Source organism: Thalassophryne amazonica, chromosome 1 (assembly GCF_902500255.1).
Source record: "Thalassophryne amazonica chromosome 1, fThaAma1.1, whole genome shotgun sequence".
Lineage (NCBI taxonomy): Eukaryota > Metazoa > Chordata > Actinopteri > Batrachoidiformes > Batrachoididae > Thalassophryne > Thalassophryne amazonica.
Genome location: NC_047103.1, coordinates 128,805,235 through 128,826,416, shown reverse-complemented (window position 1 = coordinate 128,826,416; position 21,182 = coordinate 128,805,235). Strand labels below are relative to the sequence as shown.

General features: G+C 40.9%; 1 long non-coding RNA gene across 1 annotated transcript; it reads right to left on the bottom strand.

Moving 5' to 3' along the window:
- Positions 1-2,081: 2,081 nt before the first annotated feature.
- Positions 2,082-20,646, bottom strand: LOC117514090. Its single transcript, XR_004561803.1, has 3 exons — positions 20,532-20,646; positions 18,016-18,041; positions 2,082-2,093 (listed from the first exon to the last, which is right to left on the bottom strand). It is a non-coding gene; the product is annotated as an uncharacterized LOC117514090 (long non-coding RNA).
- Between the last annotated feature and the right edge of the window lie 536 nt (positions 20,647-21,182).

Sequence of the window (21,182 nt, the reverse complement as noted above, 5' to 3'; positions counted from 1 at the left end):
ACAATGACATCAGAAAACCGCTCACCCACACGACGCCACACACGCTGTCTGCCATCTGCCCTGGACAGTGTGAACCGGGATTCATCCGTGAAGAGAACACCTCTCCAATGTGCCAAATGCCAGCGAATGTGAGCATTTGCCCACTCAAGTCGGTTACGATGACGAACTGGAGTCAGGTCGAGACCCCGATGAGGACGACGAGCATGCAGATGAGCTTCCCTGAGACGGTTTCTGACAGTTTGTGCAGAAATTCTTTGGTTATGCAAACCGATTGTTTCAGCAGCTGTCCGAGTGGCTGGTCTCAGACGATCTTGGAGGTGAACATGCTGGATGTGGCGGTCCTGGGCTGGTGTGGTTACACGTGGTCTGCGGTTGTGAGGCTGGTTGGATGTACTGCCAAATTCTCTGAAACGCCTTTGGAGACAGCTTATGGTAGAGAAATGAACATTCAATACACGAGCAACAGCTCTGGTTGACATTCCTGCTGTCAGCATGCCAACTGCACGCTCCCTCAAATCTTGCGACATCTGTGGCATTGTGCTGTGTGATAAAACTGCACCTTTCAGAGTGGCCTTTTATTGTGGGCAGTCTAAGGCACACCTGTGCACTAATCATGGTGTCTAATCAGCATCTTGATATGGCACACCTGTGAGGTGGGATGGATTATCTCAGCAAAGGAGAAGTGCTCACTATCACAGATTTAGACTGGTTTGTGAACAATATTTGAGGGAAATGGTGATATTGTGTATGTGGAAAAAGTTTTAGATCTTTGAGTTCATCTCATACAAAATGGGAGCAAAACCAAAAGTGTCACATTTATATTTTTGTTGAATATATATATATATATATATATATATATATATATATATATATATACACACACACACACACACACACACACACACAAGTATACTAGTGCTGCACCATGTGACCTAAAATTCATATCGCGGTATTATAATTATAATGTGCTTCTGAATCTGTCCCTTAGCAAAGGTAAATTGATAGAAAATAAATAAATAAAAGTGACAAAAAAATAAAAATAGATATAATGTAATTTTGAAAACATTTATTGTGCAGATCTCAAAACTACTGGTAAAATTTCCTGGAAAGTACATCTAAGATGCAAGCCTAGATTAAATGTTTTGGTGAAAGAATTAAATAAATTTGTGGCCAGTGACTGAAGTTTCGTCTCTTGAACACTAGATGGAACACCTCCTCTGAATACATGATGCGCTTTCAGGATGGTCACGTCCTCAATAACAAAACTCAACATGAAACCACCAAAACATTTTATAAAAAATACTTAATTTACTCATATCTGAAGTCAGTTTGGGTAAATTGATGTTACCTGGCTGATTTTGTCTTTCTGTTCCCGTTAAAAAAATCATTGCGTTATTAAATGTGGCGTTTTATCAAATGTTTGATTCAGGTCGCGATGGAGCCTCCGCCTTCCCCCTGTGCATCGACTGAAATAAATAAACAACGGCTTTGCAAATATCAGTGACAGAACAGGCGTCTCACAAACTTACATGAACAGCAGTGAGAGTCAGTCACCTCATCTCAGAACACCCCTCTCTGCCGCAGCAAACTGGTTCACACACGCACACAGCCACTTCACAGAGGAGTTTCCTGGATTGAAAAACTCCGCAGCCGTTATCACAATTACTCGGTGGAGTCCAAATCTCTACCGTCAGCCATAATTATACCGTGTACCGGATAAACCGCCTAAAACGCGCAGACCTAATGTATACATACATATATTAGGCATATGAATCGCAACACTGACAATGATTCAATAAGCACCTCAATACACTACCAGCGAATTGATACATATTGCAATACATGACGATACGCGATACAAATCACCCCTGATCCTAATTCGATAGGATCTGATATGTATATGATGGCGATTCAATTCCTCACAGCGTGATACAATGCGATTTGGTGCAATATGATTAGGGATGGGTACTGATAAGACTTTATTGATATCAATGCCATTATCGATTCCGCTTATCGATCCGATGCTTTATCGATTCCCATATCAATACCTCTTGTGAATTTTCTGTGTACTAAAAGTAGGCTTTACAGGTTTTCTAGGTCAACAACATTTTACTGAGTCTTAAAGTAAATATATAAGAAATTGGTCACTGGATCCTTGATCTCTGGACATAAATAAAAATCAATAGAATCTGTACATGGTCACTGGATCCTTGATGTACATGATGGATCCTAGATCTCTGGACATAAATAGAAATAAACAAAATCTGTAGTTTTTGTCAAAAGCATTTCCTTTCAGATACTGACAAGTGAAACTCCATAGCTTCTGAACTGAGGTCTTCAGGAGGCTGCACTGCACGTCAGGATGTAATTCATAAGGGCCCCTTCACACATCGTGCGAATTTGGTCGATTTGCGCATAAAGTGCACATGAAGCAGGAATCGTGTGCAAAACATGTAAAATCGCAGCTACCTTGTCCACCTGTTGCTACAACTATTTGCGCACACCAGCGGCTGAAAGACAGAGTGTGCGCTGTGCGATCCCACTGAACCCTGTCGCAGCAGGTGTTGGCCAAATTCCAACTGACACACACAAACATCTAACACTGCTCGCATGACACTTAGAAAATGTGTGGCCATTCGTACTATCATCCATCACGAAAACAGTCAGACAATCACTGTCGAAGTGGATGTGAAATTTGTCTAAGTGCCCCACAACTGTGAAGTTGCAGAGCGTAAATGTGGCGTTCCAGAGTGTCGGCTCCCCCCACAACTCGTGTGTGTGTGTTTCATGCGCTCCCTCCCCCCCGCAACACATCTATGCATGTAATTCATGCTCCCCGCCTCCCGCAGGCGAGGCATCTCTGATCTGATCACAGAGTGACATCTTGGTCTGTGCACTGACAGGACAGGGGGCGTGGCTGGCTGCCCACAGCCGTTGAGACATCTCTGGTCCTGGACATCACAGCTGCAGCACACGTCCCATGTTTTGACAGACATGCACGTGTGTGCTTGTGTGGAAATACATAAAAACATATATCGCTTTTTGCGATGGGAGGAGAAATGGACCGTCAGTCCGTTTGGACACGCAGCAGGCAATCTGAATGTCACGTCTGACAGGATACGCGTGTCGGGCCGTGAGGGGCGTGCCACAGGACCAGGATAAACCAACAGTATGACAAATATGCCACTTTTACAGATTTGTAGTGATTAATCAAAAAGTTGATAGGACCAATATTTTTAGAAAAATTAGCAATTTTAGCTAACCAATAAGCAATGGATGGTGTGCTGCAATAAACCATGGGAGTTCAAGGTTTGGGGGTTTTAAATGGTGTTATTTTGGTTCTTGCTAGTTTAACAGTGTTGTTAGTGTTGTTGACTTATTGTGTTTTTGTAGTTCAACTGGTTCTATAAGTTTAGGTAAGTCTCATGTTGCTCTTACCATGAGTGACTTAAATTTCAAGTTGGAACCATGAGTGAAATGTTGAGTGGTTTTAATGTCTTCAGCAACTGTCTTTGTCAAATTAAAACCACCTGCTTACAGCAGATGTGTGTGCGACTTTGATCAGTGACAAACAGAGCACAGCTGTTTGGCATGCTTATGTATTTTGGGTCAACACTGACAGGACTAATAGTTTTGGAGAAGCTACAAATATTAGCTAACACTGCTAATTACATTTTTGACTCACACACCTTTCCAGCAGAGGGCAGTAAATCATGTTTATATTAAAGGTGTGAGTGTAAGTGCATATATTTGTAAAAACGTTAAAGAATACATGCATGACACAAGAAAGATAAAACACTTATTTCCATTGTGGTCCATTTAAAATTCAATTGAAAAATTCAAATAGAAGTAATAATAAAAGTAATAATAATAATAGTGTGTTAAGAAGAACCTAAACAATTTATAAATACATTAAGACAGTAAATTAACATTAAAAATTACATGATTAACAGGAAATAAAAGGGCTGAGGTCTTCTAAAAATTGTTGAGGTCTAAGGTTCTAAAAACATTCTGTACTCACATGCCATTCCAACACATTTCTTTAATTTATTTCATTTTTTAATTTAATTTATACCACCCTTGAAAAATATCAGTTACCTATTTTATAAACACTACCCAATGTAGAGCCTGTGAATCCCCACGGGCAACACGAGATTATTTTAATATTACTTCTATTTTGTCATTTGATTTTTAATGGACCACAATGGATATATGTGTTTTCACTTTCTTGTGCCATCCATGTATTTTTTAATGTATTTACAATTGTATTATGTACTTACATTGACATTACTAAATAAAATCACGCACGCATGCTTTTAACATATAGATGATTTACCACCACCTGCTGGATTAGTGTGTGAGTCCAGAATGTAATTATCAAGATCCATTGTTCAGTGTTAGCTAATATCCATAGTTTCTCCAAAAATATTAGCCATATCTTTCTGTGTAGGCTCTCAGTTGTCCAGGTGGTTTCCATAGTAGAGAAGCTTGAATCTTCGACTGGACTGGGTTGCTTGACGCAAGGACATTTCGCTTCAAATCGCAGAACCTTCCTCAGCTAAAATTCTTGCTCTGGTAGTCTGACTTCTGTCTTGACTCTTGTAGAGAAGAATAAACAGAAGTCAAAAGCTGGAGTTTTAAACCTAACCAGACCCCTCCTACCGAGAGGCAGACTGCTATAGGCTAGTGACTAAACAATAGCTCTAATTAGCACCTATTGTGCTCTAGTTAGCACCCTCCTAATGACAGGGCAGCTGTCCCTCCTAATGATGGGACGGACCCTCTCCTGATGGCTCCCTTGACGACTCTGCTGATGACGTGAATGACTTATTACCATGAACAAAAGACAAACTGCTTTGACCTGAGTACCCCATTGTAAACAGGGGATAAAGCGTGTCTCAGACCCCCTCCCCGGTTAAGGCTTGGTTTCAAACGTTTCACAAAGAATGCCTCCTTGACCCCTCTCTCAAACCATTTCTTCCCAATAAAAATGGGAACCGGGTTACACCCAATAATAAATAAATAAGAGTTAAAAACAAAAAAATTTACAGCAGACAAAAAAGTAAAATAAATAAAAATGGAATAAAAGAAAATAAAAATGCACTAGCTCATTTGGGAAACACTGTAAAAAAGAAGTAAGTTTTTAAAGAAGATTTAAAAGTCTCAATGGTCAGGGACGATCTAATATGAAAGGGGAGACTATTCCAAAGCCTGGGGGCAGCCGCCACAAAAGCCCTAATTTTAACAAAATGCAAACCGTATGCTGAGTATTTTCTCACCTGTCTTCCATCTGTGGATTCCAATCACGGCTGCTACAGCTGTTAGCAGAGCTATGAACACGATGATTCCTCTATGGATATTCACATTACCTTCAGAAACACAAAAACAACGACAACCCTAAGTGCAATTATATTGTAAACACTTTTCTACTGTTGTTCACTTGCATGTCAATTAACATAACTTTTACTTCCTAAAAATACGTATTGAAACAGCAGATATTGAGGGTCCTATCTTGACTACCTGGGGCCATCATTCAAAGTGTATAGTGCAAGTACATTTGGCCCTGTCCAAATTCACTTTGCTATTTACGTGGTGTGTAATATGAGCATAAGGTAAGCTGCAGGGTGTGAGGTTGTATTTACTCTATTAATCATAGGTATGTTTTGGGAGCAAGTTAAAATAAGCCAATCATAGTTACACCTGCCACTGCTTTTAAGAAACACCTACCAGTGCTTTGCTATTTAGATAGCAAACTGAGAAGTGAGAGGTTCTCTGGTGAAGGATTCTTTGCGCAAGTGTCAAAGCAAAACTTCAGCGTGCCGAGGGCAGCAGCAGTCATTTGCCACAATTCCTTAACTTGATGCTTTACAGCGCCTCCTGCAACACCGCCTTTTCCTCAAACTACCCAATATCTCAAACTACGGTAATCCACAGATGCCAGCCATGTCTTGCAGCAAGAAAAACAGAAAAATGGTATAGACCAAAGTTATTGAAGTTTTCTATTTTTCCATTAGTGGCCACTTTTATTTTTTCTTAATTTTTCTTTCCAATTCCATTTCAGTTTCGCTTTTTGTTCGTACACTGTAATAATGCACCAATACTGCGCCTGGCCACACTTCATTTTAAGACCAAGACCCAACTGTGCACAGATGACTGTATGCAGACTCTGGGCGCTAGCCGTAAAAATGACAACTGCGTCGGGAAGGACTAAAGGACCTCTCACACTGAGCGCACAGTGCGATCATTTTGTCGCTTCTGCATGTACAGAATGTGTATAGGGGTGGAGTTTTTGTTTCTGTGCCGGAGGTTGAACAAGTCTCATAGTTACCATGCTTGTGAAGAGTCGTGTATTCTCCCCCAAAATAGCGAAAAAGTCTGGGAGTCATAACCACAAGATTAGGAGCAAAAGCAGAAGAATAAGTGAAGGACATTACCCTGCCGGGGGGAGATTTTTTTCAGTGACTGTTTGGAGTTAGGCTGGGTGGAGGTGAAGCAGCCCGGCGGAGGTGAAGCGGCTATGAAAATAAAACTGTTGGGGTTTGGTCTGTGGCTAGGGTTTTTTTTTAGTTGTCCCCCTGTGTTACGTCTCTGATCTGATGTCCTGTTCCCTCATAGCTCATGTCTTTCTGTGAGTCCTTGTGTCATGTCTGTACCACCTCTGGTTTGCACGCCAGTGCATGTAGAACTGTGCTACACGTCCCTCTTCCACTCTGTCACTGTGAGTGTGGTGGGCATGGACGTCTTCCTCTGTCTTTCTGTCACATCTAGTCTGTTTCCTGTGTACACCTTAGTCTGTCATCTGTGGGTGTGTGTGACGTTATATGGATGAATGCGCTGCTGTTTTATCATTGTGTGTGTATGCTTGTCTTTTTGTCCCGTCTGCCAGTGGTCTGTGTGCCTGCTTTCAGGAGTACTCTTTTCTTATTCAGTTTTAGTGTAGTCCAGTCTTTATTTCTCATTATGTTCATTTTCATTACATTGCATTTCCCTTATGTAGGTTTTGTCCTGTGTGCATTTTCATGAGGTTTGGTCATCTTCACGTTTGGTTGTTTCTTCATCTCTGCTGCACTCTGCTGTTCTCTTTTGTTACTACATGTTCTGCCATGTAATCAGCACACTTGTGGTTCAATCAGCGTAGCTGATTATTTAAGGTCACAGTTTGGGGTTGGTCTTTGGAGGTCCATTGTTTTGGGTGTTGTGGCGAGCAGTCTTGTTCTCCTGTGTCTTCCAGTGCTCCCATTTCAGTGAGTAGTTAGTTTTGGATTTTTTTTGCACTCCCTTTTTGTTCTGAGTTCTGGATTTTTGCATTCCCCTTTGTTGTTGGTTGTCTTAGATTTAATCCTCACTTCCTCACGTCCCAGATTTCCCTCGCCTTTACTGGGTTGAGTTTGTTTTTTTGTCGAACTCCAGTCCTCACCTTTTTGTATTTTTGGGGTAACCATCACCTCAATGAATATTAACTGTTGTTGTTCAAACCTCCTCTCCCCTGGATGGAGTGCTTTGCTAATCTTTTGTTAATAAAACACTGTTTTTGGAATTTACCTTTTGTGTCCTAGCTGTCCTGCATATTGAAGTTTGATTTCTGATTAGTTCCTTGTTCCCACATCATAACAGAATAGTCCTCCCAAAACAAAACCTCGCAGGCAGCCCCCTGGATTTGACGACCTTTACTAGGTTTGGTGAACAGTTTCATCTTTGTTTAAATTCTTTTAAAATGTTGTCACTCTCCTAGGTGAAGGAAGAAGTTTTTGAATACGGCATGGGATGTGGTGGATGCCCACCCATGGGCTTTTGATCTTTTTCCTGATCTTTTTTCTTTAGAAGGACTACTTGAGCAGGACAACCCCTCGGATTGGGCACGTGACCCCGTGGGGTATTTCAGGTCTCATAAACTTGATTGATGGAATCCTGACACTGTTGTAGTTGTTGGCCACACCCTCCAGGAGTCTCACTCTAGTTCGAATCATGAAACCTTTATTAATCTGCCGTCCACCTTGGCCACATCTACTGCACCTACAAGAACCATCCTCTGTTCCGGAGGCAGCTGATTTGCACAGCTTCATTGCTTCCACTCAGTTTTTTGTCTTCTGTTCAAGGTCAGGCTGAAACCAACACTGCTCTGCGTTCCATCGTTACCAAAATCAGTAAACTGTTGACTAAACTGCAGTCACCAGCCGTTTATGACAATCTGGTTTCCAGAACAATTGCTTTCTCAGCTCTGAGACATTCCCTTAGTAGTTTGCATACAGTCACCGCCCTTCCCCCAGACAGTCCTCAGGCTGGCGTTCCAGCTCCCGGATCAGACTCTGGGAGTGTAGTCCTGTCCTCACAGCCCAGGTCCCAGCTTCCTCTGCCTCCCGTTCCATCAGCTGGTGTGTCATGCTCTCCGTCAGCACTGGACGACAACCGTGGCTCGGGAGGGGCCCGGAGAAGAAAGAACAAACGCTGGACCTCTGTCTGCAGTGGAGAAATTCAGCCGGCAGCAACAGAAGCAGCCAGCTATCTGCTGAAGCCAGCACTAGGGCGAATGCTGGAGAAGCCCAGTTCTCCTGCAGAGCCGGGTCCAGGCTCCAGGGTGGGGGAAACTCTTAATGGCTGTACTTTATTTCACAGGTCTGTCAAGGAACCCAGCAGCCCGGATGAGGAAGCGGGGAGCAATCTTGCCAGCTTCGTCAATGTCACAGAGGGGAATCCCATCCCAGTCCCTGGTGACGTCACGGAGGAGCGAGCCATTTTCTCTCCCAAGCTCGTCATTGGCCCAGCTGTTAACTGCATCTCCATGGAGCATCACACCTGTGTGCCTGGGAGAGTCCGTTTACAAGAAAGTTTTAAGCCTAATCTTAAAAGTAGAGAGGGTGTCTGTCTCCCTGATCCGAATTGGGAGCTGGTTCCACAGGAGAGGAGCCTGAAAGCTGAAGGCTCTGCCTCCCATTCTACTCTTAAAAACCCTAGGAACTAAGCCTGCAGTCTGAGAGCAAAGCGCTCTATTGGGGTGATATGGTACTAAGAGGTCCCTAAAATAAGATGGGACATGATTATTCAAAACCTTATAAGTAAGAAGAAGAATTTTAAATTCTATTCTAGAATTAACAGGAAGCCAATGAAGAGAGGCCAATATGGGTGAAATATGCTCTCTCCTTCTAGTCCCCGTCAGTACTCTAGCTGCAGCATTTTGAATTAACTGAAGGCTTTTCAGGGAACTTTTAGGACAACCTGACAATAATGAATTACAATAGTCCAACCTAGAGGAAATAAATGCATGAATTAGCTTTTCAGCATCACTCTGAGACAAGACCTTTCTAATTTTAGAGATATTGCGCAAATGTAAAAAAGCAGTCCTACATATTTGCTTAATATGCGCATTGAAGGACATATCCTGATCAAAAATGACTCCAAGATTTCTCACAGTATTACTATCAATCAATCAATCAACTTTTTTCTTATATAGCGCCAAATCACAACAAACAGTTGCCCCAAGGCGCTCCATATTGCAAGGCAAGGCCATACAATAATTATGAAAAACCCCAATGGTCAAAACGACCCCCTATGAGCAAGCACTTGGCAACAGTGGGAAGGAAAAACTCCTTTTTAACAGGAAGAAACCTCCAGCAGAACCAGGCTCAGGGAGGGGCAGTCTTCTGCTGAGACTGGTTGGGGCTGAGGGAAAAAACCAGGAAAAAGACATGCCGTGAAGGGGGGCAGAGATCGATCACTAATGATTAAATGCAGAGTGATGCATACGGAGCAAAAAGAGAAAGAAACAGTGCATCATGGGAACCCCCCCACAATCTACGTCTAAAGCAGCATAACCAAGGGATGGTCCAGGGTCACCCGATCCAGCCCTAACTATAAGCCTTAGCGAAAAGGAAAGTTTTAAGCCTAATCTTAAAAGTAGAGAGGGTATCTGTCTCCCTGATCTGAATTGGGAGCTGGTTCCACAGGAGAGGAGCCTGAAAGCTGAAGGCTCTGCCTCCCATTCTACTCTTACAAACCCTAGGAACTACAAGTAAGCCCGCAGTCTGAGAACGAAGCGCTCTAATGGGGTAATATGGTACTACGAGGTCCCTAAGATAAGATGGGACCTGATTATTCAAAACCTTATAAGTAAGAAGAAGAATTTTAAATTCTATTCTAGAATTAACAGGAAGCCAATGAAGAGAGGCCAACACGGGTGAGATATGCTCTCTCCTGCTAGTCCCCGTCAGTACTCTAGCTGCAGCATTCTGAACCAACTGAAGGCTTTTTAGGGAACTTTTAGGACAACCTGATAATAATGAATTACAATAGTCCAGCCTAGAGGAAATAAATGCATGAATTAGTTTTTCAGCATCACTCTGAGACAAGACCTTTCTGATTTTAGAGATATTGCGTAAATGCAAAAAGGCAGTCCTACATATTTGTTTAATATGCGCTTTGAATGACATATCCTGATCAAAAATGACTCCAAGATTTCTCACAGTATTACTAGAGATCAGGGAAATGCCATCCAGAGTAACGATCTGGTTCGACACCATGCTTCTAAGATTTGTGGGGCCAAGTACAATAACTTCAGTTTTATCTGAGTTTAAAAGCAGGAAATTAGAGGTCATCCATGTCTTTATGTCTGTAAGACAATCCTGCAGTTTAGCTAATTGGTGTGTATCCTCTGGCTTCATGGATAGATAAAGCTGGGTATCATCTGCGTAACAATGAAAATTTAAGCAATACCGTCTAATAATACTGCCTAAGGGAAGCATGTATAAAGTGAATAAAATTGGTCCTAGCACAGAACCTTGTGGAACTCCATAATTAACTTTAGTCTGTGAAGAAGATTCCCCATTTACATGAACAAACTGTAATCTATTAGACAAATATGATTCAAACCACCGCAGCGCAGTGCCTTTAATACCTATGACATGCTCTAATCTCTGTAATAAAATTTTATGGTCAACAGTATCAAAAGCAGCACTGAGGTCCAACAGAACAAGCACAGAGATAAGTCCACTGTCCGAAGCCATAAGAAGATCATTTGTAACCTTCACTAATGCTGTTTCTGTACTATGATGAATTCTAAAACCTGACTGAAACTCTTCAAATAGACCATTCCTCTGCAGGTGATCAGTTAGCTGTTTTACAACTACCCTCTCAAGAATCTTTGAGAGAAAAGGAAGGTTGGAAATTGGCCTATAATTAGCTAAGATAGCTGGGTCAAGTGATGGCTTTTTAAGTAATGGTTTAATTACTGCCACCTTAAAGGCCTGTGGTACATAACCAACTAACAAAGATAGATTGATCATATTTAAGATTGAAGCATTAAATAATGGTAGGACTTCCTTGAGCAGCCTGGCAGGAATGGGGTCCAATAAACATGCCGATGGTTTGGACGAAGCAACCAATGAAAATAACTCAGACAGAACAACCGGAGAGAAAGAGTCTAACCAAATACCGGCATCACTGAAAGCAGCCAAAGATAACGATACATCTTTGGGATGGTTATGAGTATTTTTTTCTCTAATAGTCAAAATTTTGTTAGCAAAGAAAGTCATGAAGTCATTACTAGTTAAAGTTAATGGAATACTCAGCTCAATAGAGCTCTGACTCTTTGTCAGCCTAGCTACAGTGCTGAAAAGAATCCTGAGGTTATTCTTATTTTCTTCAATTAGTGATGAGTAGAAAGATGTCCTAGCTTTACGGAGGGCTTTTTTATAGAGCAACAAACTCTTTTTCCAGGCTAAGTGAAGATCTTCTAAATTAGTGAGACGCCATTTCCTCTCCAACTTACGGGTTATCTGCTTTAAGCTACGAGTTTGTGAGTTATACCACGGAGTCAGACACTTCTGATTTAAAGCTCTCTTTTTCAGAGGAGCTACAGCATCCAAAGTTGTCTTCAAAGAGGATGTAAAACTATTGACGAGATACTCTAACTCCCTTACAGAGTTTAGGTAGCTACTCTGCTCTGTGTTGGTATATGACATTAGAGAACATAACGAAGGAATCATATCCTTAAACCTAGTTACAGCGCTTTCTGAAAGACTTCTAGTGTAATGAAACTTATTCCCCACTGCAGGGTAGTCCATCAGGGTAAATGTAAATGTTATTAAAAAATGATCAGACAGAAGGGAGTTTTCAGGGAATACTGTTAAGTCTTCTATTTCCATACCATAAGTCAGAACAAGATCTAAGATATGATTAAAGTGGTGGGTGGACTCATTTACTTTTTGAGCAAAGCCGATAGAGTCTAATAATAGATTAAATGCAGTGTTGAGGCTGTCATTCTCAGCATCTGTGTGGATATTAAAATTGCCCACTATAATTATCTTATCTGAGCTAAGCACTAAGTCAGACAAAAGGTCTGAAAATTCACAGAGAAACTCACAGTAACGACCAGGTGGACGATAGATAATAACAAATGAAACTGGTTTTTGGGACTTCCAATTTGGATGGACAAGACTAAGAGTCAAGCTTTCAAATGAATTAAAGCTCTGTCTAGGTTTTTGATTAATTAATAAGCTGGAATGGAAGATTGCTGCTAATCCTCCGCCACGGCCCGTGCTACGAGCATTCTGACAGTTAGTGTGACTCGGGGGTGTTGACTCATTTAAACTAACATATTCATCCTGCTGTAACCAGGTTTCTGTTAGGCAGAATAAATCAATACGTTGATCAATTATTATATCATTTACCAACAGGGACTTAGAAGAGAGAGACCTAATGTTTAATAGACCACATTTAACTGTTTTAATCTGTGGTGCAATTGAAGGTGCTATATTATTTTTTCTTTACTAGAGGTCAGTGTAATGCCATCCAGAGTAAGCATCTGGTTAGACACCATGTTTCTAAGATTTGTGGGGCCAAGTACAATAAATCTACACAATAGTTTTTTAATTGTTACTGTTGTGACTCCAAGAACAGTCTCAACTTCAAATAACTTTTTTTCTATCTATCTAGTCATCAGAAGTTAAAGAAAATAGCACAGCACTGATTTGTGTTTCTTTATAGTTTAAGAAATATATTTTTTCACTTGTCCCACATCAGGAACATTTCAACATTTTCTGTGCAGAGAACTTTGCAAATACAGATGCACCTCAAAACTTCCATTGACGGAGCTGAACATCAAAACCTGAAGTCCAGAAGGAAGAAGAGAACATATCTGCTCTTCAAAATGTGAGGAAATTGTCTCCAAAAAGTCCACCAAGAGGTTAAAGCTGCAGAGGAGACCTTCATCTGGTTAAATGTCCCTGAGAGTCCAGCTCATCTGTCATCTCTGAAAACTCAAACCTGCTGCTACACTTGTAAATAAAATAAAGGCTCGTTAACCCCGGGGGTCATAACTTAACCCGCACAAGTTTGGATTATACTTGCCACATGTATCGGCCGATCCTTGCAAAATTCTCAGAACAAATACAGGATAAATAGATTGACAAATTCATGATAGGAATATTTTTTAAATTAAAATTAGAAAAATGGTGCACAAAAATATATGCCTGAAGTCATAAATGACCCCACTTGGTCACTTGAGGGTTAAAGAGCAACTTTTTTTTTTTATTTGAAAAAGGTGTTTCCTTCTATATTTTAACATTAAATTAATGAATCATTAGACATGTCCATGAAGTCAAAGTTCAAAGTACTTGCACAGGTAGAAGCCCCAACCCTATTGTACATAATTTCAAAGCATTCACAATCACTAATATAGCCAACTTCATAATTTAGTAATTACTCTGTCCTGATTGCAACATTAAAAGCAATCACAGTCAATGAAGACGTAATTAAATGCTGAAATGACTAAATTAAAAAATGATTTCATCATGAGATTCATGTCACATTGACAAATCCTAATTAACACACAGTGCAGTCATTGTTGCATCATATCCTGTTGTGTTTACAGTTGTATGCAAAACTTTGGGCACCCCTGATCATTTTCATGATTTTTCTTTTATAATTCATTGATTGTCTGGATCAGAAATTTCAGTTAAATATATCATATAGCAGACAAACACACTGATATTTGAGAAGTAAAATGAAGTTTCTAGTATTTACAGAAAGTGTGCAATAATTATTTAATCAAAATTGGGCAGGTGCATAAATTTGGGCACCCTTGTCATTTTATTGATTTGAATACATTCAGCACTAATTACTGGAACACAAAATTGGTTTGGTAAGCTCAGTGACCCTTGACCTCAATACACTGGTGAATCCAATCATGAGAAAGGGCATTTAAGGTGGCCTTTTGCAAATGTTTCCCCTCTTTGCATCTCTTCTAGTGAGTGGCAGCATGGGAGCCTCTACAACTCTCAAATGAACTGAAAACAAAGATTGTTCAACATCATGGTTTAGGGGAAGGTTACAAAAAGCTATCTCAGAGATTTAAGCTGTCAGTTTCCACTGTGAGGAACATAGTGAGGAAATGGAAGACCACATGCACAGTACTAGTTAAGGCCCGAAGTGGCAGGCCAAGAAAAATCTCAGGTACGCTGAAGTAAAGGATGGTGAGAACAGTCATAGTCAACCCACAGACCTGCTCCAAAGACCTACAACATGATCTTGCTGCAGACAGTGTCTCTGTGCATCATTCAACTTTACAGCGCACTTTGCACAAAGAGGTGCTGTATGATGCTGTAATGCAGAGGAAGCCTTTTCTGCGTACACACCACAGAGTTGCTTGAGGTATGCTAAAGCACATTTGGACAAGCCAGCTTCATTTGGAATAAAGTGCTGTGACCTGACGAAACAAAAATTGAGTTATTTGGATTTAATAAGGGGCGGTATGTATGGCGGAAAAAGAACACAGCATTCCAAGAAAAACACTTGCTACCTACGTAAAATTGGGAGGTGGTTCCATCATGCTGTGCGGCTGTGTGGTCAGTGCAGGTGCTTGGGAATCTTGTTAAAGCAGAGGGTCACATGGATTCCAGTCAATATCAGCAATTCATGAGAACAATGTTCAAGAATCAGTGACAAAGTTGAAGTTGCGTCGGGGCTGGATCTTTCAACAAGACAACAACCCTAAACACTGCTCAAAACCTACCAAGGCATTCATGCAGAGGAACAAGTGCAACATTCTGGAATGGCCATTTCAGTCCCCAGACCTGAATATTATTGAAAATTTGTGGTGTGATGTGATTTTAAGCGGGCTGTCCATGCTTGGAAACCAACAAACCTGACTGAACTGGAGATGTTTTGTAAAGAAGAATGGTCGAAAATACCTTAAACCAGAATTGGAAGCTATAGGAAGTGTTTAGAGGCTGTTATTTCTGCAAAAGGAGGATCTACTAAATACTGATGTATTTTTTCTGTTGGGGTGCCCAAATTTATGCACCTGCCTAATTTTGTTTAAAGAATTATTGCAAACTTTCTGTAAATACTAGAAACTTCATTTCACTTCTCAAAAAATCACTATGTTTGTCTGCTATACGATATATTTAACTGAAATTGCTGATCCAAACAACCAATGATTTATAAAGGAAAATCATGGAAATCATCAGGGGTGCCCAACCTTTTACATTCAACTGTACAATAAACATTTATATTTATTTACTGTGTCGTTTTTCTTGGTTGAAATGCAGATATGAATGAATGACTCTACCAGACTTAAAATTGTACACATTAATTTTCATGCCATTTATTTGTCTAAAAATAAATGTTGATGGTTCCTTGTAATATTAATTAAGAAATCATTTCATCTGAAACAACAACAGATAAGTTATGGTTTCAATTTACAGATGAACATCAAAGATTTCTAAAGAATCTTTTTTATTTATTTAAAACTATTTTAATTACAAGTTTTCTGATGTAAGAAATGTGTTATGTGTCGGACGCAGCTCGGAGAACCGACCAGCGTTTGAAGGACCCAGTATGAAATAAGCAGAGCACGGTACAAAGGCTAACTGAATTTAATACATAACAGTGATACAAAATATACAAAAGAAAGTGCGGTCTGGCGTGGTGCGCTCCCAGCAGCGCTAACGGTCCGGAGCCAGAAGCTGTTCGGACCCAAGGACCCCGCCGACACCCCCCAGGTGGCCGCAACAAACCGAGTCTGTGAAAGAAGGAACCATTATGTGAGTCCACACTCTACACACAGAGAGAACACTTAAAGGTGTACACAAACAGCAAACACTTCCTGGCTTGATTACTAATCAGCTTCCCAACCTGCAGGCATGGAACATCCAGTTCACAAAACTCCACTGCAGTGGAAGCCGATACATGACTAACATACAGCTCAATATAATAAAGGTGTGAGGGACACCACATTTACTGACTGTATAAATGTTAGTCACAAAATCTAACGTACCTCAGGAAGTGTGCTGACGAGCGTGAGACCTCACCCTCTCCTCTTTCATAGACCGTGCATCAAACCCTGGACGTTCTCTGCATCCACTGATGATGAGATGGCTCCCGAGACGACGATCTCACCCGTCTGGTCACAAGGTCGAGTCTCTGGCAAATACACACTGTATACTCCAGTCTTAAATGCCACCATGTTCCAATCCATATAGATGCACCTCAGCTGTGAGTCCTGATGAGCCGCAGGTGATCAGGGTGAGGTCCTGATAACCTCAGCAACACAGCCACTCAGTCCCAAATGCAAGCCACCTGGAAGGAAAAACAAAAGACAGAAACAAAAAGGCAGCCAGGCCCCCCAGCCATACAACAAAATGTTTAACTTCAAAATGTACACTAATCAGAAATAAATCTTGAGGTAAAAAAAATATTTGTAAGGATTTTCTTTCGAAAACTGCTGTGTATAATGTGTGATTTTACACATTTCTGATTTCTCACATTTCTGCACTGTTGTCTTCAGTGTTTGGCCTGATGCCTCGTTTCTATTGGACGCACGCAGCTACGTCACAGCACGCACTGGTGAAAGCTGGACTGGGGTGAACTTTGACAGCGTCTGAAGTTTGAGGTCAAGCGGTGGTTGCGCGCTCCCGGTTGGAGCGTCGCACAAGCTCGGTTTTTGTGCTTCGCATCGTGAAGCAGCATTTGTGCGATGCTTTTCATTGAAAACAATGGGTTTTACAGCAATGTGAGCCGCGTTTGTGCGCTCGGTGTGAAAGGCCCTTAATAATGACACTTGCCTTGCGCAACGCTTTGTGCAACGAGGAAAGTCAGTGTAATGTAAGAATGATAAAATTTTACCTTTTCATGACTGAAAAACCCCACCCTCCACCCCCCTTTGGACACAGTATTAAACATAAGAGCATATTTTGTCTGAAATTAAACTGTTGTACTATGTTCCAATTCTTAAGATGTATAGACATGCTTGTTACTGTGAACAGACAATTCCTCGGTTTCTTGCACTTTCACTTCTGTATAATGACAATTTTATCAATGTGTAAATACTCACTCTTGATGGTGGCAATGCGGACAGGATCGCTGCTCTCCCGACTGACTGGGTTCTCCAACTCACAGGAAAATTCATGACGGCCTATATCCTCCTAAAAATGGAATAAATATTAGCCTGACATCCACTGCTTGTCAACTGGAGTACAAGGATTAAAGCTTGGGCCACTTCTCTTCTACCTCACTGGACAGAAACATCAGCTTATTTTACTTTTTGCATGACAGTATGCTGATGACATGTAGCTTTACTTATCCTTCCCACCACCTCACCGTCTCAGTACAGAACGTTGCATTCCTACAACTGCACCTGGGACTTTCAAAGACTAACTAGGCACTATAGAAATCTGGCTGTAACGGCTGATAACTAACCCTCACTGATCGCACTGCGTCTACCTCTCGATCATGCCATGCATGTCATTTTGCTCTGCACACTGTAACATCATGAAATTCTAGCCATTCAAGTCTGAGGATGAGACACAACTTTGGGAATGGTGCGGGGGGGAACTCTTCCTCATTAAAATGCTGCATTACACCAAATGAAATTATATACAGTACCTCTGTAACATTCAGAACTTGAGCTAAATTTTTCTTCACTTGGTCCCCTATTTTCCAGTTGTACACCAGTGGTCCAGTGTATGTGCCGTTTTTAATGCATTTCAGTGAACAGGAGGTATGGTCATCATTGCAGATTACAGAGATAACAGGTTTTGGGACACGAGCTGTTGATGAAGAAAGAGACAATTAAAACTGTGAAACTGCTTTTGTTGATGTATAGTTTCACCTGGATTCTCCCGGTGTATGTTAAAGTTTCTGTTTCACAATGTAGAACCTCTGTATTATTTTTGACAAAATAGTGGCAGGAAACCTTTGTGTTTTAGTCAATAAAATAGTTCAGTTCTGTGCAGAACTGACCAAATGCCAAAGCCACACAGAAACACAAATTACATCATCAATTAATCACAATTTGCATGAATCTGTGTCAAACATGTAAGGCACAGGTATTGCCCTCTCTGAGTGCCCATTCTCATTCAGACTGATATCTGTTGATGAAGCTTCTCTGGGCAGGAGATATCTAGACATTCCATCTACAGCAACTGGATTAGTTTTCAATATGTTTCACCACTCAACCAAGTGGCCTTCAGTTTTTAAAAGTTACATTGAATTACAATATTTTCCAGAGTATAACTGGCTTATTTATGTTTCTTTTTTTTACTAGTTTGTCCTGCGACTTATAGTCCAGTGCAACTTACATACTGAAAAAAATCGAAATTCTGTACATTTTCATGACAGTGGAAAGGAGAAACCACATTAAACTGCCTTTTATTTTTTAAATAACCAGGGGAAGAGGGAAGACTTCCTAACGAGGCTCTGTTCGTTTCTGCTTAAAATGGCCTAGTTTCTGCTTAATACTGACTTTATAATGATTTAAGAGGGTTTACCTTTATCATCTGATGGTTAACAATCCCATTCATCCATTTGATCACTTTGAGTGAAGAGACTCCATCTCAGACATGCTGCTGTAGTCCGAAATGACGCATGCGCAGATGCAAAAGGCAGACCGATTTTTCGGGGCGGACCATTCGGTCTGCTACACTGGGCCTGCTTTGGGTTGCATCTGCGGTGTCATGATGATGCCCACGTTGATGCAACCTAGTGCCGAGTTGAAGTAGCTCAACGCCATAAACCAGTGAGGGACTCAAAGGGCGAAGTGACACGCACACCAAAAACTAAACATGCTTAATTGTTTTGTGTCAAACACAGGACGCAGAAAGGAAGTAGTTTTCTCGCAAGTTTGAGGCAACTTAATGGTACTTAAATGTGACTGGATGCCACACAATATAACGCTACCCAATGCCAATTAATGATTCCTGCTATGCTCCATTGTTGCCAAACTATAAATCACTCAGGATTGTTGTTGAACTTTTTAGACCGTGTACACAATGCAGTAAAACTACCCCGCTCAAAGAGCACATGTGAACAATTAAAAGAAAAAAAAAAAGCTCATTGCAGCCTGACTGCAGCTCCTCACCTCCTCAAATTCTCTCACGATTGTGTTAAATAAAGTCCGTAAGTGATGTTTACAGACTGATTGCCAGAGACAGGACATGTCCATATCCAGTATAACTCCGGACATCTCCACGTCCCCTCACGGATGGTTCGCTATGCGCCGTGAACGCCGGCTGCAGCTCCGCGGTCACAGGAAGAAATATAAACTATAACAGAAATCATGAGCGCAGACCTGCAGCACAGCACAAGAAGAAATATAAACTAGAAGAATAATCAGAGTGCACACTGTCTGGCTGCAGCTCAGTCTGCACTCTCACCTCCTCAAGCTTGCCCCCCCACCACCGATGCTGTGCACAACTGACGCAGACATTAGATATATATATTATTTTTACTTCTATTTGGAAGATATTTCATTTGGACTATATGAAACAACAAGGATAATTCTTTTTTTTAAGAGTCCTGCGCAAAAACTGAACAACAAGTAAATAAACATTATCTTCTTCAAATATGTGACAAAAGAGTTTTCAAACATTTAATAGCACTGCATGTTCATATGATTGTCTCTTCAGTGACTGAAAGAAGCAGATTACTCACATTTTGCACATGATTAATTAGCTTGTGGCTTCAGATCGCTGAAGTGGTGTTTGTTATAATGAATAATGCACCACGTTTTCAAACATTTAATTGCACTGCACGTTCACCTCACATATGATAGTATAATCAGTTGCTCAAAGATGTACTTTGCTCACGCTTTGTGCCTGGTTCAGTAACAATAATTAGGTTGTTAGCTGTGCTCTGTAACATCATGTGTGCCTTATACACAAGAGTCATCAGCAGATGGCATACCCTCCACGGTAATAAATAATGCAGCAATTAATTTTGCTTCTTGTTGCAAGAAGTGTAAGTGTGATTTGTATCCCAGTGCACCTTAAATACTTTTTTTTTCTTAAAGAGCCATTTTTGGACAAGTGCATCTTATACTTTGGAAATACAGTAAGTCAGTTTTAAAATTTTTGTTCTCATGTAAACAATACATGTGGACTCACAGATTGCAATGATTTCATTCATATATTAGAAAAGAAATGTCATAAATGTAGCTTGATTAACCTCGATTAAAACTGTCTTGACTTATAGAAAAACTGTACAACTGCTGCCTACCTAATCAACCCCTCCAGCATCTAGTGTTTCATATTACTACTTACAAAAGACTTTAAGATGAACGGGACTGAAAATTTGACCATTGATCTCTGGTGTGTACTCTCCGTTGTCCTCTGGACTTAGTCCTGTGATTGTCAGCTCCCCGTTGACAAGGTTTAGAGAACCTCGCTCTTCAAACATACAACATGAAGGACAGGATTAGGTTCTGAGAGGAGTACTGACCACATAGGTTGCTTTCACAAATCAGTACAACTCTAGCCACTGTATGAGTCATAACCTATGTAATCTATTTGATTCCACCTAGGAACCAAATCATAAAATACCCCAGTGTGTTAGTATACCTCTGAACTGACGATATGCATCGACATCTCCAAGTCCATCCCAGTCCACAGCCATGTCACTGCCATGTTTCCACAGGATGCGTGTGATTTGGCTGTCACAGAGACAGCACCTGGGCTGAGGACAACTTTGTCACCTATCATTTTTGTATACTCGATCACATCTGTAATGAGAAAAACAGGGGCTCATTCCTGGAAACCAAACCCCTCATCAGCAATCCACCTGTAATGACTGAGTAGTGAGCTGCACAGTGGGAAAACTGTGAGGCTCAGGTAAGTAGCTAATCGGTCAATGAAAGTCAGTATCTTTACATTTATTGAGGAAAATGTGCACATTAGCTCCATATGGATCCAAGC